General features: G+C 43.4%; 1 long non-coding RNA gene across 1 annotated transcript; it reads right to left on the bottom strand.

The window, feature by feature from the left end:
* Positions 1-16,265: 16,265 nt before the first annotated feature.
* On the bottom strand, positions 16,266-18,759 carry LOC125541213. The gene is made up of 2 exons (XR_007297459.1): positions 18,536-18,759; positions 16,266-17,728 (listed from the first exon to the last, which is right to left on the bottom strand). It is a non-coding gene; the product is annotated as an uncharacterized LOC125541213 (long non-coding RNA).
* Positions 18,760-18,765: the final 6 nt, after the last annotated feature.

Raw genomic sequence — 18,765 nt, 5'->3', positions numbered from 1 at the left:
CAACCATTTCTCGAAGACAATCATGACAACGACTCAACCCTTCGAACTGCTCCACATGGATCTTTTCGGTCCCACTCATTACTCAACTCTTACTACTACTGCTTGTCTCTATGGCTTTGTCATTGTTGATGATTATTCAAGATATACTTGGGTGCATATAATCCTCTACAAGACTGAAGTGCAGGATGTCTTCGGACGCTTCGCCAATCAAGCAATGAACAACTATGGCGTCAAGATAAAGCACATCAGAAGTGACAATGGCACTGAATTCAAGAACACTGGCCTAGATACATATCTTGATACTTTGGGCATCGCACATGAATTCTCAGCTCCGTACACGCCACAGCAGAATGGCGTCATCAAACGCAAGAACAGAACACTTATTGAGATGGCTCGGACAATGCTTGATGAATACAAGACTCCAAGAAAATTCTGGCCTGAAGCCATTGATACTGCATGCCATATCATCAACCGTGTTTATCTTCACAAGCTTCTGAACAAGACATCCTATGAGCTCCTTACTGGAAAGAAGCCAAATGTCAGTTACTTCAGAGTATTTGGTGTCAGGTGCTGGATCAAGGATCCACATCACACTTCAAAATTTGCACCAAAAGCACATGAAGGTTTTATTCTTGGATATGGAAAGGATTCGCACTCCTACAGAGTCTTCAACCTCTTTCACTATAAAGTGGTTGAAACTGTGGATGTGCGATTCGATGAGACTAACGGCTCGCAAAGAGAGCACCTGCCAAATGTGCTAGATGAAGTTCCATCCAGTGAATCAATCAAACTTATGGGAACTGGAGAAATCATACCATCTAAAGCTCAGCCTGAAGAGGAACTTATCATCTCCGCACCTGATCAACCTGAAGACAATGCTCAGCCTGAAGACAATCCTTGTAACGATGAAAATGATCAGCAAGAGCAAAATCTTTGTCCTGTACATCCTCGTGTTGCAAATGAAGTGCAGATTGAGAGAATAATTGATAGCATCAATGCACCAGGTCCACTCACTCGTTCAAGGGCAACACAGCTAGCAAATTTCTATGGAAACTTCGCATTTGTCTCAATATCTGAACCCAAGAAAGTTGATGAAGCCTTCATGGAACCTGAATGGATTCAAGCTATGCAAGAAGAGCTTCAACAGTTTGAGCTGAATAATGTATGGGAACTGGTTAAGCATCCTGATCCTCGCAAGCACAATATAATAGGCACCAAATGGATATACCGCAACAAGCAAGATGAGCATGGTCAAGTTGTCAGAAACAAAGCTCGTCCCGTTGCTCAAGGATACACTCAAGTTGAAGGGATTGACTTCGATGAGACATTTGCTCATGTGGCTAGGCTTGAAGCCATACGCATACTGCTGGCCTATGCAAATCATCATAACATTCTTCTGCATCAAATGGATGTGAAGAGCGCTTTTCTCAATGGCAAGATTGATGAAGAAGTGTATGTTGCACAACCGCCTGGCTTTGAAGATCCAAAACATCCTGACATGGTGTACAAGCTCAACAAGGCACTGTATGGCCTCAAACAAGCCCCTAGGGCTTGGTATGACACACTCAAAGACTTCCTGAAGAGCAAAGGCTTCAAACCTAGTTCCCTCGACCCCACTCTCTTCACGAAGACATATGATGGTGAACTGTTTGTGTGCCAAATATATGTGGATGACATTATCTTCGGCTGCACCAATCAGAAATACACTGATGAGTTTGGATATATGATGCAAGAGCAATATCAGATGTCCATGATGGAAGAGCTGAAGTTCTTCCTTGGTCTTCAAATACGTCAGCAACGCAACGGCATCTTTATATCTCAAGATAAATACCTCAAAGATTGCCTGAAGAAATTAGGAATGCAAGATTGCAAAGGCTACACGACGCCAATGCCTGCCAAACATCATCTGGGTCCCGACGACAATGGTAAAGAGTTCGATCAAAAGGTATATCGCTCCATGATTGGTTCCTTGCTTTATTTATGTGCATCTAGGCCAGATATCATGCTTAGTGTTTGCATGTGTGCCCGGTTCCAAGCGGCACCAAAGGAATCGCATCACTTAGCTGTGAAGCGAATTCTCAGATATTTGGCTCACACCCCAACACTAGGATTATGGTATCCAAAGGGCTCAGAGTTTGATCTAGTTGGATTCTCGGATGCTGATTATGCTGGTGACAAGGTGGATCGCAAGTCTACATCAGGCACATGTCATTTTCTGGGACGATCACTTGTATGTTGGTCTTCAAAGAAGCAGAACTGTGTATCTCTCTCCACTGCTGAATCTGAATACATTGCTGCTGGATCTTGCTGCGCTCAGCTTCTATGGATGAAGCAAACACTCAAAGACTATGGCATTCACCTGAAGCAAGTACCACTCTACTGCGACAACGAAAGCGCCATCAAGATTGCCAACAACCCAGTTCAGCACTCGAAGACAAAGCACATTGAAATTCGTCATCACTTTCTCAGAGATCACGTTGTGAAGGAAGACATTGATATCATACACATCAACACTGAAGAGCAATTGGCAGATATCTTCACCAAGCCCTTGGATGAGAAGAGGTTTTGCAAGTTACAGTGTGAGCTAAATATCTTGGAATCCTCAAATGTCCTGTGATCAGGCACATATCCTAACACTTATGCATGTTGATGACTTAGATGTGCAACACACGAAGTAAAGTATATCTTCAATCAATGAAGACTTACATTCTGAGTGTGAATACATTAACGTGGAATTTGACTTCGGAGCGCCACGATAATTGTGCGCCGTGTCTGGGTCTAATACTTCCTATACGGTGGGTAACGCCACCACCAAATTCTTCTGTTTGAAGTGTTTTACCCATGGCATTACATTTTCTATGTCTTCACAGTTGGTTTGTCTTCAATTTCAACTTGTCTTCATGATTATCTTCACTATGTTGACTTGATTGTCTTCTGATATATACATACTAGTGTTCTATCCTCTACAGCATTCACTTATAGCTACGTCTTCCTTGTTGAATCTTTTGAACTAAGTGAATATGATCGGACCCTAATCTCTCTATGCTTTCTATCAATAACTCCATCTGTCCAAATCATATGCATTCTATTGAAACTGTCGAATGTCTTCTCTGCGTCCTTGTCAGCAGAAGATACAGAGACAAACATTAAGTCCGTTTTCAATGCTAATTCCTTCACCTGAAACCCGGAGAAGTGGGAACACCACTCGACAATCCAGGCGTGCGTGGGAATGTGGAATAACCTTCGATATGTTGCATGATGGCCACATGTCTTTCAGATGTGAATCGCCAGGGGCACCTGTGTAATAACACTGTGTCGTCCCTGTCCCTATAAATACATGCCTCACCACAGTCATTATCCTTTCTTCCACTCTCGCACAAACCCTAGCGCCACCGCTAGCCCTCGACGACGCCGGCGACGAAGCGCTTAGCTGCCGCGACCTCACCGACGCCGTCTTCACGCCGGCCGCGGACATCGTCTTCTCCGCTGTCGTCGTAGGTGTCCTCCGTCGCCAAGTTAGGGCACGGACGATCGAACTGCTCGGCCTCCTCTCCCACTACGTCTAGCAGTTCTTTGTGTGGTAAATAAAACTTCCTTTTTACGGCCCCTTTGATCCTATAGATTCATCACTTTCTACCACAAGAAGTTTCTATTCACACAAGTTGGATCTATTTCATACTGCATCTCATAATATACCTAGTATGTTCACTTATGCTTCACAAAGTAGTTAGATTCCTCACTTGTACTGATCCGTGGATTCATACAAATCTGGAACCAACTCTCTATCTATGAGTGAATGTATTCGCACTATGAGGTCAATGTCTTCTAAACTGATTTATCTTCAAAATCTTCTGAGAATGCATATGACCTCTTCCCCTTCCCTCGCACCTTAATGCTGTCACAGGTACATGTCCGTGGGAGAATCCCTTGGTTCTCATAGTATGCATTCGTTTGCAGAATTCTTACAGCATCACATTAACTCTCCCGAAGCCAGTTCCTGTTTGACCAGAAAGCGGAAGCCTTTGAAGCCTTTAAACGTGTTGAAGCCCTTCAGTTTAAGCTTCATGGCACCAGAGAAACCTACAAGAAAGGGTGGCAGACAGCGTCGTGGCAACACCTCAAGAGATTTGCCTCCCGACCTCTATGAGCTGTACAAGGCAGATCCAGAGGAGGACTACAATCAGCGAAAAACTCGAATCCAATGGATTCGAAGATATTGGGCAGAACAGTGGTTCAAGTACAGGTTCGTGACCCAGGAGTATGCTGAGAAGAATGCCATCAAACGACCATGGGGAGACATTCTATACAGAAATCTTCAACCCAAGTCCAGAGCTGAAGCCATTGAACAAGGCTTCTATCCTTGCATGGTCCGTGGACCGCAGCCTGCGGATGCAGACCATCTTCATTACTATGGTGCCGCGATGATAACCTGTTCAAGCGCAACCTTCAGTTTGCCAGGAACTCGGCCAAAGAGAACAAGAAGTCACAAGGCTTAGACTTCAATCCAGGCCCCTCTGCTCCTCGTGCTGATGGCACACGCGAAGCTGAACCCAATCTTGTTGGGCCCTTCTACAACCTGGAAGGTCTCATCACTCATATCATGGTTCAAGGGACAGCCGTGGATGAGCCTGCAGATGACGCTGAATCTGATGAAGCGCCTTCACCGCTGAAGCCGAAGAAACTGAAGAAGCCTAAAGCTTCAAAGCCTGCTCCTGCACTAAAGGTCTTACAGGTGAAGCCTCTGGCCACTGCACCTCCTGAACATAGTGTGCAGTCTGAAGATTTGTCACACATATCCAAGCCCTCGAGAGTAAAGATGCCCTTGCAACCCACCAGCCAAGAACTGACTGTTGCTACTATTCTGCGCAACAACGCCATTGATCTGTCCAGCGATGAAGATCTTGCAGATGACGCTCTTGAGCAACTGATCAAGAGCAAAGAAGAAGCAGAAATCTTCAATGATTTGCCTCTCTTTGACATAGCAATCCTTCACAACTTCATTGATGAGTGGTTTGAAACCCCCAATCTCAGCTTTGATGATCTGCAACTTCCAATTGGCCTCAGCGTCGTTTTCACTGGCGCCATTGCTTCTGAGCTAGCTCTAGCTCAGCGCATCGTTGAACTGAAGCAAAAGATCGACTATGAGAAAGCTCAGTTCAAGCAGCACATGGCAAAGCTCAGCGTGCAAGATGTCAAGAACTTCAAGACTATGCCGCACGAGCTCAAGGAAGCCTTTCTCAAGAAACGCGAAGAAGCTAAAGGTTCTTGTGAGCGCATGAAGAGTCTGGCTGACAAGTGCGTGCAAGCCTACAATGAAGCTAAAAAGCGCAAGGCTCTTGGGCGTCCTGGCATCGATCCCAGGATGGCTGCAACGAAGAAGAAGAAGCCAGCTGTGGCCGAACCCGAAGCAACAAGGCAGGAAGCACATCTCGTTGTCTTCCCAGCCAGTATGGCAGGCTCGAAGCCTAAGGTCCCCACGGTGGCTTCAGAATTAAAGAAGAGAAGGGCTGCCGAGGCTGAAGCCAGAAAGAGGAAACATCCTGAAGCTTCTGATGTTGCTCCCTCCAAGAAGAAGCGCAAAACCAAGAAAGATCGGGTTGCTCCCGCAGAGCCCCTTATTGTCGAGCCCATCTCGGTTGCTCATCCTAAATCTTCGCATCAAGAACGACGGATGATAGTTCATGAGCCTGCTTCCACAGAGGCTCCTGAAGCTGAAGACATTCCAGCAGTTGACCCCACCACTGTTGAAGACATTGGTCACCATGACAATGTTGAAGATGATGAAGTCCTTCCTCAGATCAAGCACCAATTGGTATCATCGCCTGTGCTTATGCACAGCGAACTCATCAGCATTGGTCGTCCTCTGACGCTAACTGCTCAGGATGCATCGTGGGCTGATCACCCACAGAGACAAGACACTCCAAGCTCTCCCCAACCGCAAGCAACCCCATCAGTGCAAGAAGAGGATGACTTTGAGGCCCAGCCAACTCCATCTTCACATGCGTCGCCAGTGTTACGCAGGCTTCGCAAAGGACCAAGGCCCCAAGTCCCTCTTTCGAGGGTTTCAGAAGGAGAAGTGCACCACCAATCTGTTGCACGTCAGGTGTTCCCCGAAGCCACTCCTACTGTGAACGTTTCCGAGTCTGAAGCTAAAGTTGTTGAAGACAATCCGGCTGGATCAGCCGAAGAAAAACAAGCAGAAGAACGTGTCCCTACTTTCCCCATCATTGAAGAAGTTGTTCCTGAAGTGAACGTGTGAGTGCCCGACCCTCCAGCTCCTCAAGTGGAGGTTGAGAATCCTGAGGCTGCCACCACTAACACCACTAAAGCCAATGACATGGTCATGGCTGAAGACACTGTGGAGCCTGCACCTAACATTGTGCCAGAGGCCAATCAAGCCAATGATGCACCTGCAACAGATGTGCAGCCTGACGCCTCTATTGATGCCACTGCTCCTGTTCCGCCACCAAGGCCACATACTATTGAGCAAGCATACAACTATGGTCAGCTCATCGTTGTCAAATGGCCTCTTCTTGTTCGTCCACCTGCTGCTGGTCCCCAATTTGACTATCACGTCGAGCGCAGGCCTCAGGTTCAGAAGCCAATGCCAAGGCTGCCTAGGTTTCCAGGCACTGCATCTGCACCCGGATCGTTCAATATCAATGGCTTCAAAGCACACAACACCTTCTTCAATAGCGCCAAGAACCCCTACTCAAAAGCAAGAATATCTTCTGATCGATTCTAGAGCTATCAGCAACGTAGTTATTACTCATGCATCTTGTACAATCAAGGTTGCATTTTTTCCCCATATGCGTCTTGACACTGAAGCCATAACTGGTCTGCCCTGTTTGGAAGAAGCGCTGGATTGCTTCAGAGAATCTGGTTTGTTGCAGTTCGTCACTGACAAGGAGCACTGGAACGAAGAATTGCTGCTCCAATTCTATGCCACTCTTCATATTCATGGCTACAACAGGGATCCAAAGACTTGGGTCCTTGAGTGGATGACAGGCAATGTTCATCATGAAGCCAAAGCCTTTGATATCATTGAGCTCACTGGCCTGCCCACTCCAGGAGATCTTTATGAACCTGGTTGTCCGCTTCACAGTGCTGCTATGGAAAGCATTTTCCATAAGCCTGAACCCAACATGAGTCAGATGCTTAGCATGATGAAGCCTTTGCCTCCAGATGCTGAATATCCTAAGGAGTTCTTTGTTGCAAACCTTGAGTATCTGCCACGCACTATCTATCACATCATAAAGCAAACTCTCTGGCCCATCAAAGGACATTCTCCACATGCAAAGCTGGAAGGTGCAATGAAGACTTTGGTCTTCCATACTCTTCACGGCAAAAGCTTCAATGCACAAGACTTCTTCATCCGCCAACTTGCTGCATCCGGATCTGATATCTTTGGCTTGAAGTTTTACGCCCCATAGATTATGCGTCTGATCAAACTACACTCAACTATCACCTATCAGCCCTCTGCTCGCAATCATCGGATTTTTCTGCCTGACGTCGACATGTTAGTTGAAGCCATCTATCCAGAGCCTGCCAAGGATCCCCTTAGTCTTCAGAATGCTGATAAGCAAAGTTTCTCTCAACACATTGAAGGCGACTCAGCAGTCACTCGTGTTTATCCTCTGGCTGGTACTACCCGTGCACCTCATCGTGCCCTTACTGAAGCCACTGAAAGCACCATTGCACAACGTCCCAAGAAGCGATCCTGTGTTCTCAATGACCGAGAGCTTCTGGTTGCCCTTCATCAGAAACAGGATAAGCATCATGACTGGCTGAAGCGCCAAATGCAAAGCCTCTTGGTGGACGTAAACAGGATTCGGAACCTTGCCACCAAGAATGTCTTTGTCTCCCATGAAACTTGTCGGCGTACATGGAAAGGGTTGTCGCTTATGTGTTCTGAAGATGATCTTCAAGAGGATGGTTTCTCTGAACGCTTCAAGTTTGACTCAACACCTCCAAGAAGGACCTTGCTGCGGCGTACTCCGTCTCTTGAAGACTCTGAGTTCTCCTCCTCTGCTGCAACAGTGAATGCACGTGTCATCGATGATGAAGACGATGGTACTTCACCACCTTCGGCGCGAATCACCACTGCACTGAGTTCGTCTACACCGCCAACCAACTCCGACGACCCTGCTGCTTCACCAACTCCTCATGGGAACGAGTAGGTGCTCTATGTCTTCAAACCTTTTTGGTCCTTACTGACAAAAGGGGGAGAAGCATATGAGTTTGATAGTCTTCAAGCGGGTCCATATGGGCGGTGGTTTTATATTTTGCCAAGTGCTTACAACTCTCGTTTTCGATACATTTGGTTCTTTGAGTTGTAACACTTAAACTCGATGGTCGTCTGCTACTTATTTGCTATTCTGTGATGCGATGATAAATTCCACATGTGCGAAGATAAATTCTGCACTTAGATCATTTTGCAGACGTCGATTTTTCATTATGCATGTCATTATCTTCACATACTTTTCTTGCATGATGAATTGTCATCATAAGTTGAAGAGGATCTCCACAAGTACAACCTGCCATGTGCATTTGCATACCAAAAGCAAATTACTTATATGCACATCTTCAGGGGGAGCCCTTGCAACTTATGATGACAATCCCCTATCCTTTACAATTTCACATACTTCATTCCCCGTTGAAAACTTCAACTAGTTTGTCATCAATCGCCAAAAAGGGGGAGATTGTAAGTGCATCTAGTGCCACCCCTAGTTGGTTTTGGAGTATTGATGACAAACCTAGTTGAGGGACTAATGTGTTTGTGAAAATTGTAGGATAACACAGGTAGAAGTCCCTCATTGATTTGGTTTTCCTACCAGAGATGACCCCTAAAAATGTAAGAAGACATTGAAGTCAAAGGTGGTATGTGAAGACATTCACATTAAAGACTATGACAAGAGAAGACATCGCATGAAGACTATGGAGCGCGAAGACTTAGTTCTTTCGTCGTTCTTTTTCTTCTTTGTTGAGTCATAGGAACCACCGTACTGTTAACTGGGGTCCAAGTGAACCAGTCAGAATGACTGAAGTGATGCTTAACCAAAATCATATGTCTTCGAGTGAAGACTATGAGAGCAAATCTTGTCCAGAGTTGGATAAGTCAGCTTTGCTTGTAGCCCAAGTAAAGTTGTCGTGTGTGTTTGAAATCTGACCGTTGGAACACGTGTCAGTTCCTTAGTGACCCAGGGTCATTTCGGACAAATCAGGTCGGGTTGCCTAGTGGCTATAAATAGCCCACCCCCTACAACCATAAATGGTTGGCTGCTCAGAGTTAGTACATGGCTTTTGTCGTTTGAGAGCAACCCACCTCGAAGCCTTTGAGAGAGAATTCCTTGCGAGGATAAAGCCCTAAACACCCAGAGCCAAAGAGTGTTAGGCATCACTTAAGTCTTCCTGTCTATGTGATCTGAAGACTTATTACACTTGAGGACTGTGAATCCTCCAGCCGGTTAGGCGTCGCGTTCTGAGCATCCAAGAGTCATTGTGGATCGTCGGTGAATGAAGTCTGTGAAGATTTGGAAGTCTACCTTGAAGACTTACCAGAGTGATTGGGCGAGGACTGGGTGTCCTTAGCTCAAGGGGAATAAGGTGAAGACGAGGTCTTCTGAGTTGAATCTCAGCCTCCCTAACCAGACATACAGTTGTCACAGCAACTGGAACTGGTCCAACAAATCATTGTCTTCAATGAGTCACTGGTTTCATCCTTCCCTTCCCTTTACTTACTGTTGGTCCTTGTGAAGTCATTGTATGATTGCTTTATCATTTGTCTTCACTGAGTGACTGCTTGTTCTGATTGGCTTCACAATATCTTCCTACCTGATCTTTACTGCCTAGCTGCTATTAGTCATCGTGCTTTCACTCCATTGAATACTTGACTATGGTTTGCCTAGTGTAGTATACCTTCCGCTGCATGGTAATAGGTTTATTTCTATCGTTTGTCTTCGAAACTTCCATGTTTTGAAGACTTTCATAAAAATCGCCTATTCACCCCCCCCCCCTCTAGTCGATCACTAGCACTTTCAGTATGTGACTCCTCCAATGGTCCAATTAGTTTTTGTTCTAGTGCTCTATCCATTGCAATTTTTTGCTTCTTATATGACCCTGTTCTTGAGCTTGCATGCCAAATTTATATGGTCAAAAGTAGTTTTAATGCATGATATAGCCTCTAGGCACTTGTAGGAGTAGTTGCTATCAATATTGTTGAGTTTGGCTCACTTTTCTTTTAAGTTACTAAAAATTTCAGAAAATTTCAGAAAAAGATGAAGAGATTTTTGAGGGGCTCATCGAGCCGAAGCTCGAAGGATAAGAAAAGTGAGGAGGATAAGAGGCCCAAATATAATCTCCCTCGCACCGTGGAAGTTCGGCCATGTGAATGGCCTTGTGATGATTTCTTGAGAGCAGCCAGGATTTATGATGATTTCTATGAGTTGGCTGAGAATGCAGGCCTCACCGGCTTCCTCCATGACCAACGCGAACAATATCTCTTACTCACCAATATCTTTGTGTAAAACTTTCATTTCCATGCTAGGAGCTCACCACCTTCGGTGGAATTTTATTTATATGATGAGCATAAGGAGATGTCACTTCGTGATTTTTGTCGGGTTTGTTTGATCCCTTTTGAGGGCAGCGTAGAGGAACCACATTGTGACGATGTGGAAGGGTTTATTGATACAATTGCTGTAGGGAAAACGAGGAAGGTTTCCGATGCAAGAATTACTAGCATACATTTTTTGTTTTACGTTACTTTGCAATATTTGCTAGTAGATGCTTAATGGGTCGCGGAAACTGTGGCAACCTTAGTGCCCCTGATATTGTTATTTTGTGCCATGCCTTGTTCCGTGATGACACATTTAGTATGGGCGCTATTGTTGCAAAGCGGTTAAACCTGAACCGTACTAAGGGCCCCGTCCTTGGAGGCATCTTCGCCTCGCACCTCGATGCACATTTTAACATACCTATTAGACATTATGAGAAAGAAGGAAAGTTGTTCCCTCCTGTTTTCCTAGACTATAAGAGTATGGTAGCACATGATTTTATCGTTAAGAATAAGGAAAAGATGCTTAAATACAAGCTGATATTTGATAAAAATCATCTTGAGACTATTACTTTGCCTGCTCCTTCCTTGTTTGACTTATCTGCAGGCAAGTACCTTGTTCCGCCGGAGGCCATCCACGCCTACCGAAACCCCACATCGGCTACAGAGCCAGAGCCGGAACCACAATTTGATCCTTCACGACAGTCTGTTTACCAGTGGGATCCGGAGGAGATTGCCAACCAGTGGCAACCAGAGGCTCCTTCTCAGTATGACCCCAACTATTACTTTGGATATCCGCCAGGCCAGCTGTGGCCATAGACCAACTTAGGCCAAAAGCCTAAGCTTGGGGGAGTACGTATTTCTCACCGACATTACATTCCTGTTCACACACTCATGCTAGTTGTCAGTGCTCATACTTTTTCATTGTATCATCCATTCTAGTTTATTTTCCTTTTAAGCTTTCTTCTTGTGTGTTTGAAAAACCTTAAGAAAAACCAAAAAAATTAGTTGTAGCTTTTAGTTAGTTTACCTTCCATGCATGTAGTAGTAATAATTAAAAAGAAAACAAAAAAGATTTCTCGTTCTTCTTTTGCTTGTTGGGAGCTTTCCCGTGTAAATAGTTTTATATCTTTTCTTTTCTTTTGGGAGTCGAGAGGAGAAGACCATAATGAAAATGTTGAGTGGCTCTCATCTGCATTATTGTTGATCTAACAAAGAGCCCATATTACCTTGTCTTCTCTCTTGAGTTGAATGCTTGCAGATTCCAACTTAGTCCAATGCACTTGCACAATTATTATTATCCACACCGTTCGGTCGTGCAAGTGAAACGCAATAATGACAATATATGATGAACTTATTGAGATGAGGAAAGCTGGTATGAACTCAACCTCTCTTGTTTATGTAAATATGATTAGTGCATCGTTCCTGATTCAGCCTATTATGAGAGAAACATGTTTGCAATCACAGTTAGAGATTGTAGTTGCTTATGCCATGCTTAATTAGCTAGGAGCTTATAATGGTTTACCTTGCGTGCCAACATGCTATTAAAATGGTTGTGATGTGGTATGATAGGGTGGTATCCTCCTTTGAACGATTCGAGTGGCTTGACTTGGCACATGTTCACGCATGTAGTTGAAACAAAATCAACAAAGCCTCTACAATATTTATGTTCATGGTTCATTGTATCCTACTCATGCTTGCATTTGGTGTTGATTAATTTTAATGCATGTTCATGACTGTTATCGCTCTCTAGCTGGTCGCTTCCCAGTCTTTTTATAGCCTTCACTTGTACTAAGCGGGAATACTGCTTGTGCATCCAACTCCATAAACCCCAAAGTAATTCCATATGAGTCCACCATACCTACCTATATACGGTATCTACCTGCCGTTCCAAGTAAATTTGTATGTGCCAAACTCTAAACCTTCAAATAAACATTCTGTTTTGTATGCTCGAATAGCTCATGTATCAACTAGGGCTGTCTGTATCTTCCATGCTAGGCGGGTTATTCTCAAGAGGAGTGGACTCCGCTCCTCACTCACGAGAAAATGGCTGGTCACCGGGATGCCCAGTCCCATGCTTTATGCAAATTAAATCAAAATAACTGCAAACAAAACTTCCTCGGGACTCTTGTTAGTTGGAGGCACTCGTTGTTTCGAGCAAGCCATGGATTGATGCTTGTTGATGGAGGGGAGTATAAACTTTACAATTCTGTTTGGGAACCGCCTATAATGTGTGTAGCATGGAAGATATCGAGATATCTCGGTTGTTATGTTGACAATGAAAGTATACCGCTCAAAATATTATTCATATCTATTTCAAAACCGAGCTCTGGCACCTCTACAAATCTCTGCTTCCCTCTGCGAAGGGCCTATCCATTTACTTTTGTGTTGACTCATCATCCTCTTATTAAAAAGCACCAGTTGGAGAGCACCGCTGTCATTTGCATCCATTACTGTTAGTTTACATTGAGTATGACTTGACTGGATCTTTTTTTACCATGAATTACAATGTCTAGTCAGTCCTTGATCTTTAAAGGTGCTCTGCATTTATGTTTTGCAGTCTCAGAAAGGGCTAGCGAGATACCATCTTGTTATATCATATTATGATTGTTTTGAGAAAGTGTTGTCATCCGAGATTTATTATTATTGCTCGCTAGTTGATTATGCCATTGATATGAGTAAACATGAGACCTAAATGTTATTGTGAATATGGTTAGTTCATAATCTTTGCTGAAAACTTGAATGTTGGCTTTACATATTTACAACAAGTTTTTCTTTATCACTTTCAGTTTATCAACTGAATTGCTTGAGGACAAGCAAAAGTTTAAGCTTGGGGGAGTTGATACGTCTCCGTCGTATCTACTTTTCCAAACACTTTTGCCCTTGTTTTGGACTCTAACTTGCATGATTTGAATGGAACTAACCCGGACTGGCGATGTTTTCAGCAGAATTGCCATGGTGTTATTTTTGTGCAGAAATAAAAATTCTCGGAATGACCTGAAAATCAACGGAGATTATTTTTGGGATATATAAAAATACTGGAAGAAAGATCCACGTCAGGGGGCCACACCCTATCCACGAGGGTGGGGGCGCGCCCCCTGCCTCGTGGGCCCCCTGACGCTCCACCGACCTCAAACTTGACTCCATATATTCACTTTCGGGGAGAAAAAAATCAGAGAGAAGGATTCATCGCGTTTTACGATACAGAGTCGCCGCCAAGCCCTAAACTCTCTCGAGAGGGCTGATCTGGAGTCCGTTCGGGGCTCCAGAGAGGGGAATCCATTGCCATCATCATCATCAACCTTCCTCCATCACCAATTTCATGATGCTCACCGCCGTGCATGAGTAATTCCATCGTAGGCTTGCTGGACGGTGATGGGTTGGATGAGATTTATCATGTAATCGAGTTAGTTTTGTTAAGGTTTGATCCCTAGTATCCACTATGTTCTGAGATTGATGTTGCTATGACTTTGCTATGCTTCATGCTTGTCACTACGGCCCGAGTGCCATGATTTCATATCTGAACCTATTATGTTTTCATGAATATATGTGAGTTTGTGATCCTATCTTGCAAGTCTATAGTCACCTATTATGTGTTATGATCCGTTAACCCCGAACTGACAATAATCGGGATACTTACCGGTGATGACCGTAGTTTGAGGAGTTCATGTATTCACTATGTGTTAATGCTTTGGTCCGGTACTCTATTAAAAGGAGGCCTTAATATCCCTTAGTTTCCAATAGGACCCCGCTGCCACGGGAGGGTAGGATAAAAGATGTCATGCAAGTTCTTTTCCATAAGCACGTATGGCTATATTCGGAATAGATGCCTACATTACATTGATGAATTGCAGCTAGTTCTGTGTCACCCTATGTTATGACTGTTACATGATCGATCGCATCCGACATAATTCTCCATCACCGATCCAACGCCTACGAGCTTTTCATATATTGTTCTTCGCTTATTTACTTTTCCGTTGCCATTGTTACAATCACTACAAAACCCAAAAATATTACTTTTTCTATCGTTACCACTATTATCATATTACTTTGCTACTAAATACTTTGCTGTAGATATTAAGTTTTCAGGTGTGGTTGAATTGACAACTCAGCTGCTAATACTTGAGAATATTCTTTGGCTCCCCTTGTGTCGAATCAATAATTTTGGGTTGAATACTCTACTCTCGAAAACTGTTGCGATCCCGTATACTTGTGGGTTATCATATATCAAAGCCAATTCGAATTAGCAATGATTTGGCATTTAGTAGTGAGCACAAAGCAACATATATCATGCAACAACGAAGTCTAACTCTCTTCCTATGCATCGGCATGTCATAAAAGAACAATTCATGCACACATAGTAAAGGCCAATGCATAGTATAAACCGTTTCTTACAATTTTATAGTGTGGGAAATATAGAGCGGTGGAGATATAGTTCCTCTCTCATAATAATTACAAGTAGGAGCAGCAAGCACATGCATATTTTATCTATCAAAATCATCATGTGTAGTAGTAAAACGCAACCCATAAATATAATCCTTAATAAGGGCAAACTTCTCCGATATAGTGTAGTCGGGAGAATTCAAAAAGATAATAGGACTATCATTCATGGGTGCAATAGCAACAATTTCATGTTTAACAAAAGGAACTATAGCAAGTTCATCTCCATAAGCATAATTCATATTGACATCTTGGCCACAAGCGTAGCAAGCATCATCAACAAGAGATATTTCAAAAGAATCAACGAGATCATAACAATCATCATAGCAATCATCCTTCGATAAGCACGAAGGGAAATTAAACAATGTATGAGTTGAAGAGTTACTCTCATTAAAATGTGGGCACGGGTAGCTAATCCGCTCTTCCTCCTTTTGTTCTTCGCTCTCCTGATCATCTTTTTCATCCAATGAGCCCACAGTTTCATCAATTCCTTCTTCCATAGACTCCTGCAAAATATTAGTCTCTTCTTGGACAGCGGAGGAGTCCTCAATATATGGTTTAACATAGGCATTAGAAGCATAATTATCATATCAATATTTAAGTATGGCAAAATTTTCAGATTTGTAAAGAGTAGCATCATAATTTCCAATCAAAGAAGCAATTTCATAAGCACCCTTAAAAGCAACAAATTCTTCAATTTGTTGAACATCATAGTAATTATAAACACCCTTAGCATACGAAGATACGATTCCATTATCGCTAAACTCACATTGGTAGAGAAGGTGTTTCTTAGGGTCTTCAGAACAACAAGTAAAATCATATATTTCACATAAATTTCAAGCATAGCATTGCAAACGATGAATTTGATCCAGTAAAAGTTTTCCTTTTTGAGATAAGCGGTGTCGCACATAACAAGCATGCTCATCTAAAGATTTGCTCTCAACTAAGCTAGTTGGGATTTGAGCACAAGCACATAGGGATCGAAGATGATCCAAGTAAAAAGCTTTAGGAGTGTGATAGATTTTGAGTGGTTCTTCAACCAATGGTGTAGTAGGTACAACTAATTTTTTTGGTATTTTGCGTTTTCTACCTGTCGTGGAATTGTCACGGCAGATGTCCTAGTGTGAGGACTTAGTCGTGAGGTCAACGCATCTATGTGGTAGCTTGAGAGGGGTTGATCGGGACGAGAGACGCAACACATAAGACAAGGATTTGAACAGCTACGGGTCCCGGGAAACATCATCTAGTAATAGCCCTACATGTTATTTGTGGCTAGATCTCATTATGCTCATGAGGGAGACAACGTAAACCCGACTCTCCTCTCTTTGTGTCTAGCCTTAATGATTATTCGACTTGTCCCTCTTGGGGTGCCTTACCCCTCCTTATATATGTTGAAAGGGCGGGTTACATGTAGAGTCCAACTCGGACTTAAGACTTAACTATTCTGACTTCTCTCCATGGGCTTCTTAACTGTTGATTTACAATCTGCCTTACCATCTGGCTTAACTGTCCGGCTTAACTTTCTGGCTTAACTGTCCGGCTTAACTATCTGACTTAACTGTCTGCTTGACTATCTGGCTTATATGACTGTGTCTGCCGGGTTACATGACTGTGTCTGCCGGGTTATATGATTGTGTCTGCCGGGTTACATGACTGTGTCTGCCAGCTTACAATGCTTAACTGTTCCCGCCGGCTTATAGTCTGCCGGGTCACCAATGAAACATCAAGTCCCAGCCGGGTCATATCTCTGGCCGGGTCATACCGTGGGGTATATCCCCAACATTAGCCCCCAGTTTAATTTGGATTCATCCATGTTTAAACTGATCTTGTAAAACAAATACAACAACAATTTTGACAGATTATACTCTGGGTTAAAAGCTCTTGTAAGCCGGCACCTGATCATCCTTAATTCCTTGGTATTTCCTTCTTGTAAAAAATCTGAGTCAATAGACCAGCTTCATAATAGAAAACATTGGACATGAAATACTCATATGATCTTCAGCCAGCTTAAAGATGTAGAACTCCATTATATTCATATCACTTGTAGCCCCCAAGTGCCGGGCATTATGAAATAATGAGCAGGGACTTTGTAAATATGATCATGTAAACTTGAGCAGCAACATGTAGCCCCCAAGGGCCGGCTCAGTAAGATAATACTGAGCTGGAACTTTGTATATAATTCATTGATGATAACATCATATGATGTAATCTCCACCATGGGGCTTGAACCCACATCCATAAGGTTAAGAGCTTTGTACTCTACCAACTGAGTAGTGGATCTTTCAATATAATGGGATGAATCTTGTGTACCTTGAATGTTTTGACAGAAGCAATTGGTAGCCCCCAAGGGCCGGCTCATTTCAATGGGATGAGTCGGGTCTTCAATAAGGCCAGTAAAATGGCTTTGCATTAGCCCCCAAGTGTCATGGTGCATGCTCGCAGCGACATGAGACTTGCATATTTAATGTAATCTCAACTTGAATAATGTAGCCCCAAGTGCCGGGTCGTAAGCCTAGAGCGACTCGGGACTATTTCCTCCATTGTAAAATAAATCATGCCCATTGATAGAATAATAGCCATTGCGCTGAAGCGACTTTGAAGACCTCCATCATAATACTGGCTATTGATAACCATAATAAAAATCCAGCCATGTTGGCTATTAAAGAATTGAATAATAAAATCCGGTTTGCAAAACTGGTTCATGTGATATTGAATCATACTGCCGGTTTAGGATACCTGTGCAATAAAGGTGATAACCCAATCCTTAGAAGCCACTCACTTCCAAATGTATGATGTTTGTCATATGTTGGCGACTTATCGTCCAAAACCAAGCCGGGTTAAATTTAAACCACACTTATACTTAGATCTGAACAAAAAAGTCTCAATACAAAATCAAAGATTGTTTTCAGAAAACTTAAGCCAAATAGAAAGAAAAATCAAGACTTCTGATTCGAATACGATCAGTAAACCGTTTCAAAGGGGTTAAGCTAGGATTCGAATACGATCATGTAGCCCCCAGTGGCTTTGGCGTTGCGCCGATCAAGAGGGTACCGACAGCTATGTTCTCTTTGGTTCGAATACGGCCTATGTTTGAACAGGAAGCCCCCAAATGACCTTAAGAGGTTTTTAACGACCCTGATTCGAATACGATCCAAGTCGGACCCAAAATGGGTTAAGCTATGATTCGAATACGATCAAGAAGCCCCCTAGTGAGTTTGGCATTGCGCCGATCAAGAGGGTACCGACATCTATGTTCTCTTTGGTTCAAATACGACCTATGTTTGAACAGGAAGCCCTCAAATGACATGTAAATGTGGCTATGAGCCGGATCAAAGGGTAATCATAGCTTAGCTCAATAAGTCGGAAGCTCCCAAGTGATATATTTTCCGAGTTGTGCTCGCCGGGTGCCTATGTTTGAGTGGTTCTGTGCAACAAACTCTCTTTGGTCCCTGTAATTTTTTCTAAAACCTCGATCTTGCAAGAAATGAATTCTTTTTAAACCGGACATTTAGAGCTTTAAAGCTTTGTGGGAGACAGGTTTACCTTGAGCCGGATTGTAAACCGAAGCATCATTGTGAGCCGGAAATTTTCTGACGGCCTTTAATTTTTTACCAATATGGCGGTAGTCTCCGGGACCGGGTTATCTTCCCTCCATTGACCCGGAGTTCTTGAATTCACTAAAACTGGCCGATTTCGCCGAGTCATGTCATTGTAGCCCCCGAGTCTTAAAATGACTCGAGAAGTTGTCTTGAGATTCTCCATATTTAACCGTG

This window comes from Triticum urartu, chromosome 2, assembly GCF_003073215.2.
Source record: "Triticum urartu cultivar G1812 chromosome 2, Tu2.1, whole genome shotgun sequence".
Lineage (NCBI taxonomy): Eukaryota > Viridiplantae > Streptophyta > Magnoliopsida > Poales > Poaceae > Triticum > Triticum urartu.
The sequence above is the reverse complement of the archived record's forward strand: the minus strand, read 5'-3'. Positions and strand labels throughout refer to the sequence as shown.